The 10,153-nt window shown below is 44.1% G+C and overlaps 1 protein-coding gene across 2 annotated transcripts in view; it reads right to left on the reverse strand.

Moving 5' to 3' along the window:
* RHOA (ras homolog family member A) overlaps positions 1–4,339 on the reverse strand; it is a 28,034-nt gene extending 23,695 nt beyond the window's left edge. The window contains exon 1 of one of the 2 annotated variants that reach the window (XM_080991510.1): positions 4,180–4,338. The gene's annotated coding sequence lies outside the window, so the exon portion shown is untranslated. Of the gene's footprint in view, positions 1–4,179 lie in introns of both variants that reach the window. The other variant, XM_080991511.1, reaches the window with a different exon arrangement.
* Positions 4,340–10,153: the final 5,814 nt, after the last annotated feature.

Below are 10,153 nucleotides of genomic sequence, written 5' to 3' on the forward strand. Positions count from 1 at the left end.
TCTTGTAAGGTCAATTGGTCAGTAGGAACTTTGCAATGCTGGCCCTCAAATTGTGAAACTTACTACACAGTTGTTCCCAACACTACAAACTTTTCAGAGTACTTTAAAAATCTATGTCTGGCTAGTTATTTTTAGGTGGATAGTTATTTTTTAATATCTGCAGAATACTGTGTATTGAGAAGCTAGATGTAAAAAGCTAAGTGCATTAATTGCTATACATTGAAATATATATTTTCTTCTATACTTGTGCAGTACACACAGTGCTGGCAAAAACAGTTGAAAACAGCCTAACCCTAACCCTAACTAATTGCACCATGTGTGAATAAGTCAGAAATTAAGTCAGATATTAACCTTCTGAGAAAATTCATTTGGTGATTCCAAGGGAACACACTTCACTTATGATTGTTCCATTTGATTCTATCTCAAAACATCTCGAGTCCAAAATTGCAAAGAAAGAACTAAGAGATAGTTCAGAGAACAAAAGGGAGCTCTCATTCACTGAACTGATAGAGCCTGCCTCCTCTGCAGAAGTTAAGAGGAGTCTTGAGAGGATGATGGTCCCCAAGCATAACCTTCAATGTCCACATGCCTCTTTCTGGTTGCATAGAAAATATCACCTGCAGAAGTGTGATATGTGGATCCAATATGCGATAAGTTGCAAAAAAAGAAGAAAAAGAGTACTTTCACCTCAAGTGATCTTTAGAGTCTTGTCCCAACTATGCACTCTTTTCTCCTTACACCTTTAACTGTGCAATTAACAGTAGATGCATTATTTCTAATTGTGGGTATTCAACTTTCTCCATTCAGTTCCGCAAAATGAAATAATTGCTCTGTTGGAAGGCATTGAGAATGGACTTTTAAGTATGACCAAATCAAATTTTCTACAACAGTAATCAGTCATAACTCATTTCATGAGAAGCATTACAAACGTCAAAGACATCTGAAGGTGCAATTTGTACTGATTTAGTGAAATTCTAAAGGGTACTAGGGCAGTACCAGCGACCAGCTGAGAAAAAATCATATTCAAGGCCAGTTTACCTATGTGAAAGTTTTTCCCCATTCCAAAATATATGTAATTTAGCTACTCTAAATCTTTCTAATTGACAATTAAAAAGCAACTGGGTAGGGATAAAATGTATGCACCCTTCCTGCAAAAAAGTACTGGAGCACAAGAGACTCAAGATAATAAAGACAGGCTTGTAGATCATATGGACAGACCTTGAAACATTTAAACAAGGCAATAATATACATGAAGTATGGGTGGAAATGTTTTACTCAAAGCCATAGATTAGTTTACTGGCTACTTTTCAGGAAAATAAGGAGAGCGCAAATAGCAAGCTTGCAATATTCAATCGAAGGAAGTATGGATGAAAGTAGAGTTTGTGACAGCAATAAAGTAGGCTGGTTCATTGGGCAGAGAAGACAGTGCTTGAGAAGAACTGCTGGGAGAAGGGCACAAATCCTTATTGATCACTGTTACAATTGCAAGTGTTTAAGCAGATTCATTAAATCAAAACAAGCATAATACACTATGCATGTAAAGAATTGAATGGTAATTTTCATGTAGTATTCCAGGTGTGGGAAACCTCTGGTTATCCGGAAGTTGCTGAACTACAGCCCCAGCAAGCATGGCCAATGGTCAGGAAGGATGAGAGATGGAGTCCAGCAGCATCTGGACAGCCAAAGGTTCCCTACACCTATAGTATGCTATTGGAAAGGGAAGAAAAAAACCCCACATTTTCGGTTACTGTACTTTCATTGTTTATCATAACACTTTAAGCCAGACAGAAATTCCTAATTATATAGTGGCAACCAAGCCCAACATACTCTAGCAATTTGTAGGTAATTTGAGTACAACTTCTCAATCTTTCTTACCCTTTGAAACATTTCAAACACAGAATATTGCATAAACGTTTCCTCTTCCTAGCTATGCTTACACAGCCCTCCCACTGCAGTGTTAAACCTACAGCATTACCATAGCAACCCCACCAATCACAACAGTTACTTTAGAGTCCTTAAATATTATTTGACAGGTGGCTATCAGGAAAAGATATCAACCTGCAGATCGTGGAATGGGCTATATAAGAATATGAATGCTGATCACTAATTGTCTGCTACTTCTAGAGTAAATACTGCTACAGGAAGCATTACAGGCCACTGCTACTAATTTGGTTATTTATTCACACCTAGTGGGTTGGATCTTTGGCTGCATTACCAAACAGATCTATTCTTCCAGACTAAAATATAAGACAGGTTAGATACAGAAAAGATTTCAAAACCTGCTGTATATTCTACAAGTGTTGAATCATATTGTTAATGACAACAGAGAGCCAGAACAGCATAACATTGAGTATTTAGGGGGGTTGTTGTTGTTGTTTACTACATTGAGCTGGGTTGAATTAACCTGGTAGCCTAAGACCTCTTAGTGCAATGGAGCCCTTCACCTTCTCCCACAATCTGCTCTGAATACCTAGAACCTCTAGAACAGCACACAGGGGAGGAGAGATGTTCTACCTGCCAAGCAGTGCCCGCACTGACAGAATGATCATATTACCGTAGTGGGACATTGAATTCCACCCATTATTATTATTTTTGTTGCAAAGATAAATTGCTCCCTATCATTCTAACCAAAAAGGGGTCAACATTATAATTTTATTACTACATTTTTACACCACCCCTTTTCCAAGAGAAGGGCCTCTCCTTTCAGTCTCACATACACCCTGTGAGGTAGGTTTAAGTTGAGAGATAATAACTGACCAAAGTCATGCAATGAGCTTCATGAAAGAGTAGACATTTGAACCCATTCAGCATTGGATTATATAAAAACATTCTGCTAAAAAATTTGAGAAGACCTGCCAATTTAGCCATCAACACGCTTAGATGGCCTTGGGCAAGTCACTGTCCTCTTGGCTTGAACTCCATCTGCAGTATGAGAAACCGATACTGGTCTGCCTTACAGGGCTATCACAAGGATTACTGAAACGTATGTGCTTTGAAGCATCAAAGTATATATTATGGATACACCCAACATGCTGAAAATACACATTAAGAATAGATCCCAAATAATTAGCAAAAGTTATTTCAAAATAAATTGTAAAGGAAATTTGGGTCTGATTAGTGACTCTTGAGGGTGACTGTACATTTGAGAAAAAAACCTGTTTGGCTTCAGCTGAAATTCGCATCAGGTCACATCAACCCCTTGCATTGTTTGTCTTATGAGGTAATCAGTTAAGTTAATGTAAAGAAGCCTCTACAAACAAACAAAACCAAGCACAAAACTGAAGTTGATGATGTGACAGAATGCTACCGGGATGAAAATCTAAATCAGCAGCAAATCTGGAAGTTAACTGCATGCTTCTAGTACATTATTCAGCAAAACACAACGTTATTCAGTCACACAGCGTGTCTTCTCCATTTGGGCCTCCTATTATGATCTGAGAACACCCACACACTTCTGGAGAAGAAACCCTTACAAAGATTCAGCGCCGGGGCTACACCACTACACAGCCCAGAGGCTCTGCGAAATCTAAAACCCAGCACTGCACATTAGGGCACTTTTCATGGTATTTTCAAGAGTTATTTTTGCTTTAAAAAAAGAACGCCAAGGCCGCCCAGGAGGTAAAAGAGCAGCTCGACAAACAAGAGAGGAAACACCACCCTTCCTCCATCCCAAACAATCGACAGAAACTTATGTTTTAAAGCTAAAGGAGGGCCGCCGTGGGGAGCCCCCGCCTGGCATCCCCGCTGGGCTCACCTGGAGACCCGCCACCCGCTTGGAACAGGCAGTTCCCGAACTCCACCCAAAGGGGGAAGGCGGCGGCTGAGCCACCTCTTCTCGCACCAGAAAAATAAAAGGCTCGGGCGGCCCCGTCACCCACAGACAGCGGGAGGCTCCCCTCCCGCTTCCCCCCCACCCCCACCCCGCCTTAGCTTGTGGCCACGAGCCCCTCGCCCGCCCGCCCACGTAGTGTGTGTGTGTGTGTGTGTGTGGGCACTTCCTACTCCAACCGCCTCACCAGGAAGAGCCGAGGAAATTCCCGCTCCCCCAGTGGCCACTGGCTGTCGGGTGGGGCAGGCCGCACAGGGAGCGGCCACGCAGGGCCAGGAGCCTCTCCGCTCCCGCGTTCCTCGCCGCCCTCGCCCCCTTCCCTCACCCCGCGGCCCCTCCGACTCCTCTACCTGAGAGGGCTCCTCCGCTGCGTCTCCCCGGCGCTGCTTCCTTTCTCCTTCTACGGGCCCAAACTCCGGCAGCGGCTGAGGAGGAACGGAAACCGGCGGGGCGGGTCGAGCCGAGAGGAAAGCGCGTTCACGCTCTCATACAAAAAACGCGACGTGCGCGTTCCCGCCCCTTCGCGTCTCGGCGGCCAATCGGCGGCCGCGGCGCGGGGGCTGCTGGGAGGAGGCGCTATAAAAGGACGCAATCTATTTGTGAACAAGCTCTTAACTTTCCCGACGGCGTCGAAGGAGGAAGCCTGGGGGGCGGGGGGGGGGTGACGGTGCCGGGACTGGTTGTGCGCATGTTTACGTGCAGCGGAGGTAAAGCAGGAGTCAAGGCCGCGCCTCCTCCTACCTTCACCTGCGTCCAGACGGGCTGAGGTGTTTGGGCTGGGCTAGGCGAGCAGGAAGGAGTTCAGGAAAAACAGGGCCGGGCGGGTGACGGGCACCTGCCGTGGCGCGCCTATCGGGAAAGAGAGCAATCGCCGGATGAGCCCCTTCCTCCGAGAATCTGTGCTTTGCTTTTTCTGAGTCTACTGTTGCCCCACAACGGGGGTGGGTGGGGGGAAAGAAACAAATTGCACCTCGGCGAGAGGGAAGAGAGTTCTTCAAAGGTCGGGCGTTCCTCTTCGTTTGCCTTTTGTTCTTGTTTGGTCTTAAATCACTACAGAAACCTGCAACCCCTTCTGTCGATGATGATGATAGTAATATTAACAATAATAATAATTTATTATTTATACCCCAGTCACTCTGGGTGGCTTCCAACAGAATATTAATAGTAATAATAAAAAGGGATAAAACATCAAACTTCCCTAAAAGATAACTGCAGAATGGTTGCCCGCCACAAGGGATGTTGGCTTTGTTGTCCTCGCCCATCTTTGAAACACTGCAAAAAGCTTAGTCCTGGACCCCTCTCTCCGCCTGGCAACTTGTCCTGTCCCCTCTCCCACCGAATATAAAGCGAATTCACCAAAGTTATTTACTGTCAGAGCCATAGGAAACTGTCTTAGAGAAATTCAGACCATTGCCTGTACCAGGAATCAGGATGAGCAACTTAGGCCCCGGGCCAAGTGGGCTCTTCCTTGTACTACATCTCTCTCGAACCCCACTTGGCACTCTCCCTGAATGCCTTTTCCTTGACTGGAATGTGTCCCTGAACTTTGATAATGTCTCCAGCTTGCCTTGATGAAAGAGAGAGGGGTGTGCATGTGTAAAGTGTCTTACTTTAGAAAGGTAAAATTCACGTATGTGTCTCTGTCCACTTTTGCATGTTTACCCCCAGAAAGTTGAATAAGAGGAATGCAGTCCTTGGCCTCAAAATAGTTCCCCAATCCTTACCTTCACCTGCTGCTAGCAGCTCCTTAGGGCAGGCGTCCCCAAACTCGGCCCTGCAGCTGTTTTGGGACTACAGTTCCCATCACCCCTGACCACTGGTCCTGTTAGCTAGGGATGATGGGGCATTGTACACTCAAAACAGCGGGAGGGCTGAGTTTGGGGATGCCTGCCTTAGGATGCCCTGTTTGGGGCAGGGATTATCCAGATCTACCTGGAGATGGTGGGGACTGAATCCAGAACCTTCTGCATGAAAAGCAGGTTGTACACCACTGAAATATAGACAGTTTTAACATTTCTTTCAACAGCCACCCCACTGAAATACCTTTTCTAGAATTTGAGAGAAAATATTATATGCTATTACACCAGCAAGGTGTCTCTGCAATGCTTGCTCGAAATAATGATTATAGTTATCAAGTGGGAGTTTATAATAAAAGCAGCACTGGCTTTTTACAGCCTTTGATGATCTTCTTTGAAAAGACACACAGCAGGAATCAAGTTTTGTACACCAAACAATAAACGTTAATATCAACTTTGGCTTGCGGCTATAATGTATATTTCATTTATTATAAAATGTTCTCTGTGCATGTTTATTTATGCTCTTCAGCTCTACTGCACACACAGCTTTGAAGATCAAGCTGGTTAGAATTTGTGTATAATATGAAAGTGATAGGAAATGAGGGAATGTGTTAACAAAAAATGAATTAGTGTTTGGCCCTTATGTCTTATGCCTTTTAATTTTATTAGCTATTTGTATATATGCTTCAGCTGGGGAAACCAGCAAAACTATGAGTAAAATTTAGTAAGCTAATTATTTGCAGTTAATTTCAAGCAGAATCTGTTTTCTGACAGAAAATATAGAAAAATAAGCCCCAAATCTTGTAACTTACCCTGCCCTTCTATTTGCAAACATTGCCTGTGGAATGTGTCCCTAAACACCCATAATGGTTCTTGCATGTCTGGATGGATGATAGGGTATGTGTGAGTGTATGTTTACCCTTTCTACCTTATTGTACAAAGGGTAAAATATCTTATTGGTTACTCTGCCCACTTTTGCCTCTGCCCCTTCTGGCACATTGCCCAGGAGGGAATGTGGCCCTCAAGAGTGACAATGGTTCCTGAACTCTGCTGAAAATGATTCCCAGGATATATTTTACTTAAGAGGGTAAAAGTGAAATTGCTGCAACTTGCTCAGGGGAACAATTTGGTATTCCTATCTTGGATACAGAGCAACAATTCTCATAGCAATAAAAATACAGTGGTACCTCTGGTTACGAACTTAATTCATTCCAGGGGTCCGTTCTTAAGTTGAAACTATTCTTATCCTGAGGCGTGCTTTCGCTAATGGCGCCTCCCACTGTGCGCGTGCCTCCTGCTCATGTCCCGGGGCAAAGTTCGCAACCAGGAGCAACTACTGTACTTCCGGGTTAGCAGAGCTCGTAACACGAAGTGTGCGCAACCAGAAGCGTTCTTATCCAGAGGTACCACTGTAGTGACAGAAAGTGTAAAATGGTTCATTGGGTTCATAATGAAAATAACTACTGATAGGGGAGGGAGTATATTAAAAGATGTCCTGCTTCCAACTCTATACAGTGGTACCTCAGGTTACAGATGCTTCAGGATACAGATGCTTCAGGTTACAGACTCCGCTAACCCAGAAATAGTACCTCAGGATGAGAGCAGAAATTGCGTGGTGGTGGCGCGGCAGCAGCGGGAGGCCCCATTAGCTAAAGTGGTACCTCAGGTTAAGAAGTTTCAGGTTAAGAACAGACCTCCTGAATGAATTAAGTTCTTAACCCGAGGTACCCACTGTACACCTCCACTGAAATTGGCAGCACTGGTTGAGTGGTAGACTTGCTACATTAAATGGAAAACTACAGTGGGGGGTGATGGTTTGATTAATTCAGACAAAGAGCTTGAAATTCATTGTAAGACACTCTCACAGTAGTTTGATCAGTTTAAATTTATTGATCTAACTCTGTTCCTTGTGGGGGAAAGGTCTGTTAAACTGCTCTGGAAACTAGACCTGTGAGGGGAACAGGCACTTCCTAACTCGGCACCCTTAACTAACTACAGTTCTCAAGATTTTTTGTGGTATGCTACTGCTTTAAGTGTATAGTGCAAATGGGGCTTTAGTTCCCATAGATGCTCTTCTTAAATGTATTACAGAACTGGCCCCATGGAGACGTTTCTTATTGTTTCATTTGGCTGTATACCATATACAGAAACTACTTCCTAGAAAAACCACTGGATGGCACCAGCACCTCATCATTTAAAAGGCCATGGATCATGCAGTACTTCCCCCACCCCACGCTGCAATGATGCACCTTTTGAGCTTACTAATGTTTCATGGTTCTCCCCAGTGGATGATTAAAAGAAAGCTAATTGCTTCATAATTCAGCATATTCTCATGACTGTTCTCCAGAGCCTTACAGTAAACCTCTCCCTATGGTGAAGACTCTGCTCAAGTCAAACATGGACATATAATTTAGCAAGATATCAAACAGTGAATGCTACTGCATTTCTATATCAGAGGTCCAAAATTATATGCAAACAGGGCCGTCTTTAGCAGATGCAGCGTCGGGGTGCAAATATCTGCCCAGCGCCCCCAAATTACCACGGATAATGGGGGGTGGCTGTAGCTGCGCACTGCCAGCCATCGGGGGGGATGGGACACAACTATCCCCCATGCCACTGCAGGAGAGCGATGCTCACAGAGGCTCGGGAGTGAAGTTGCGCCCCTTCCAAGCCTCCGCAGGAGGAGAGCACAGCTTCTCTCCCAAGCCTCCTTGGGAGGAGAGCGATCCCCGCAGAGGCTTGGGAGGGAAGCTGCACGCCTGTCAGCCTTATGGTTGGCGGGGCGCAGCTGGCGGACGTGCAGAGAAAGGGGAGGCCGCTGGCAAAGCCATGTAGCTCCCCCACTTGCTGGGGGTGTCCCTGAGAGGCCGGCACCCTGGCGCGCCGCACCACTAAGCCCTATGGGAAAGACGGCTGTATGCAAACGAATCAAAAGAAATTTTGATGTGGACTTCTGGTTTGCCACTGCAAGGGGAGAAGGAAGCTGGCACCGCTATCGCAATGACCCGGCTGCTGCTTTTTGGGAGTAGTTCAGAGGCAACAAGCACCCTGAAGGAGGTCCTGGGGACGACCGGGACATTGAGAGGTCCTGTGGCAACCAAAGCAAGTTCCCAACAGGCACGCTCATATCTATTTGGTGTATTGACTGGAGAACAAAAAGGGAGTCTTCTCCAGAAATGGTTGCTGCCCTGCATGGGAACAAGCTGTTTGAAGAAATCAAGGTAACAATAAAAGTCTGCCATCAGAAATAAAGGAAGGGGGTAGGGTGGTCAAGTTGAAAAGCTTAAGTGACTGATGACTTAAAATTTGGCTGGCATGCATGTCTTTGGTATGGGAAAGCAAAAATTGTTAAAAGAGTTCTATGAACCACGTTCTTGGGAAGAATTTGTATAGAGTCTGGGAAAAATATAAAAATCTTCTAGAAAGAAAAACATTTTTATGGTTATCCCCTTTGGAGCAATTACAATTAAGAGGACAGGTAGTGGGTTCCTTACAGGGGGCGAACTCAGACTGAAACCTATGGAGAACTTAAGGGGCCAAGTTATGGATTGGTTACAATAACACCAAATATATGTTTAAGGTAGACAAAAGAAGGATAAACTCCTGTCTAAAATGTAAAATTTTTTATTAGAATGGGAAACAAAAGATGAGTTAATTATAGCACCAATGACACACTGGGCAATAGATACAGGACACAATATAGATTGCAACCTCTGGGAGAAATGTTGGAAAAGTGATTTGAAATTTACCATGTTATTCTCTGAAAGAGAACTATTTGAAAATGATTCATAGATGTTATTTAACTCCGAGTAGGTTGGCTAAGATTCATAAAGCAGAACAAGATGTGTTGGAAATGTAATGAAATGGGAGGAACCTTTTTTTATATGTGGTGGACATGTCAAAAGGTAAAATAATATTGGGAAATTTTTTATGATGAGTTGAAAAAAAATGCTTAAATTTACCTTCCCAAAAAAGCCAGAGTCCTTTTTGTTGGGAATAACCCAGACAGAAATCCCCAGGAGCCAGAAAAGTTTGTTTATGTATGCAACAACAGCAGCCCATGTTGTTACCCAAAAATGGAAATTATCAGATTTGCCCTTTTCAAGCAAAAGTACCTGTTTTCAGATCACCGCCCTATGACATTTTGTAAATGCGGTCACACAAAGAGAATTTACCTAGATGATGTAATTGATCATATAGTTATATACAGAATAATGTAGTGTTATAAGTAACCTGGTCCAGAATTTGTTGTTTTAGAAAAGTTTTATGTATTTAACAACAGTGGCCCGTGTTCTGTTAGCCCCAAAATGGAAAGTGAGCGAGGTTCTTGTAAAGAATCAGGGTTTGTCTTCCTGTTCTTGAACTTCTTGGGAAACATCTGGGTTGACTTCTCTTAGAAACTGGATGCTGAAATTGATGGACCCTTGGCCTGTTCCAACAGGTCTTATCCATTCTTGGCCAGGGTGGAGAAGAGGGGGACAATGCAACTGGAGCAGGCCCCGATGTTGTCTCTGCCTGCCTTCCTCGC

This window comes from Podarcis pityusensis, assembly GCF_964106645.2.
Source record: "Podarcis pityusensis genome assembly, chromosome: 2".
Taxonomy (NCBI): domain Eukaryota; kingdom Metazoa; phylum Chordata; class Lepidosauria; order Squamata; family Lacertidae; genus Podarcis; species Podarcis pityusensis.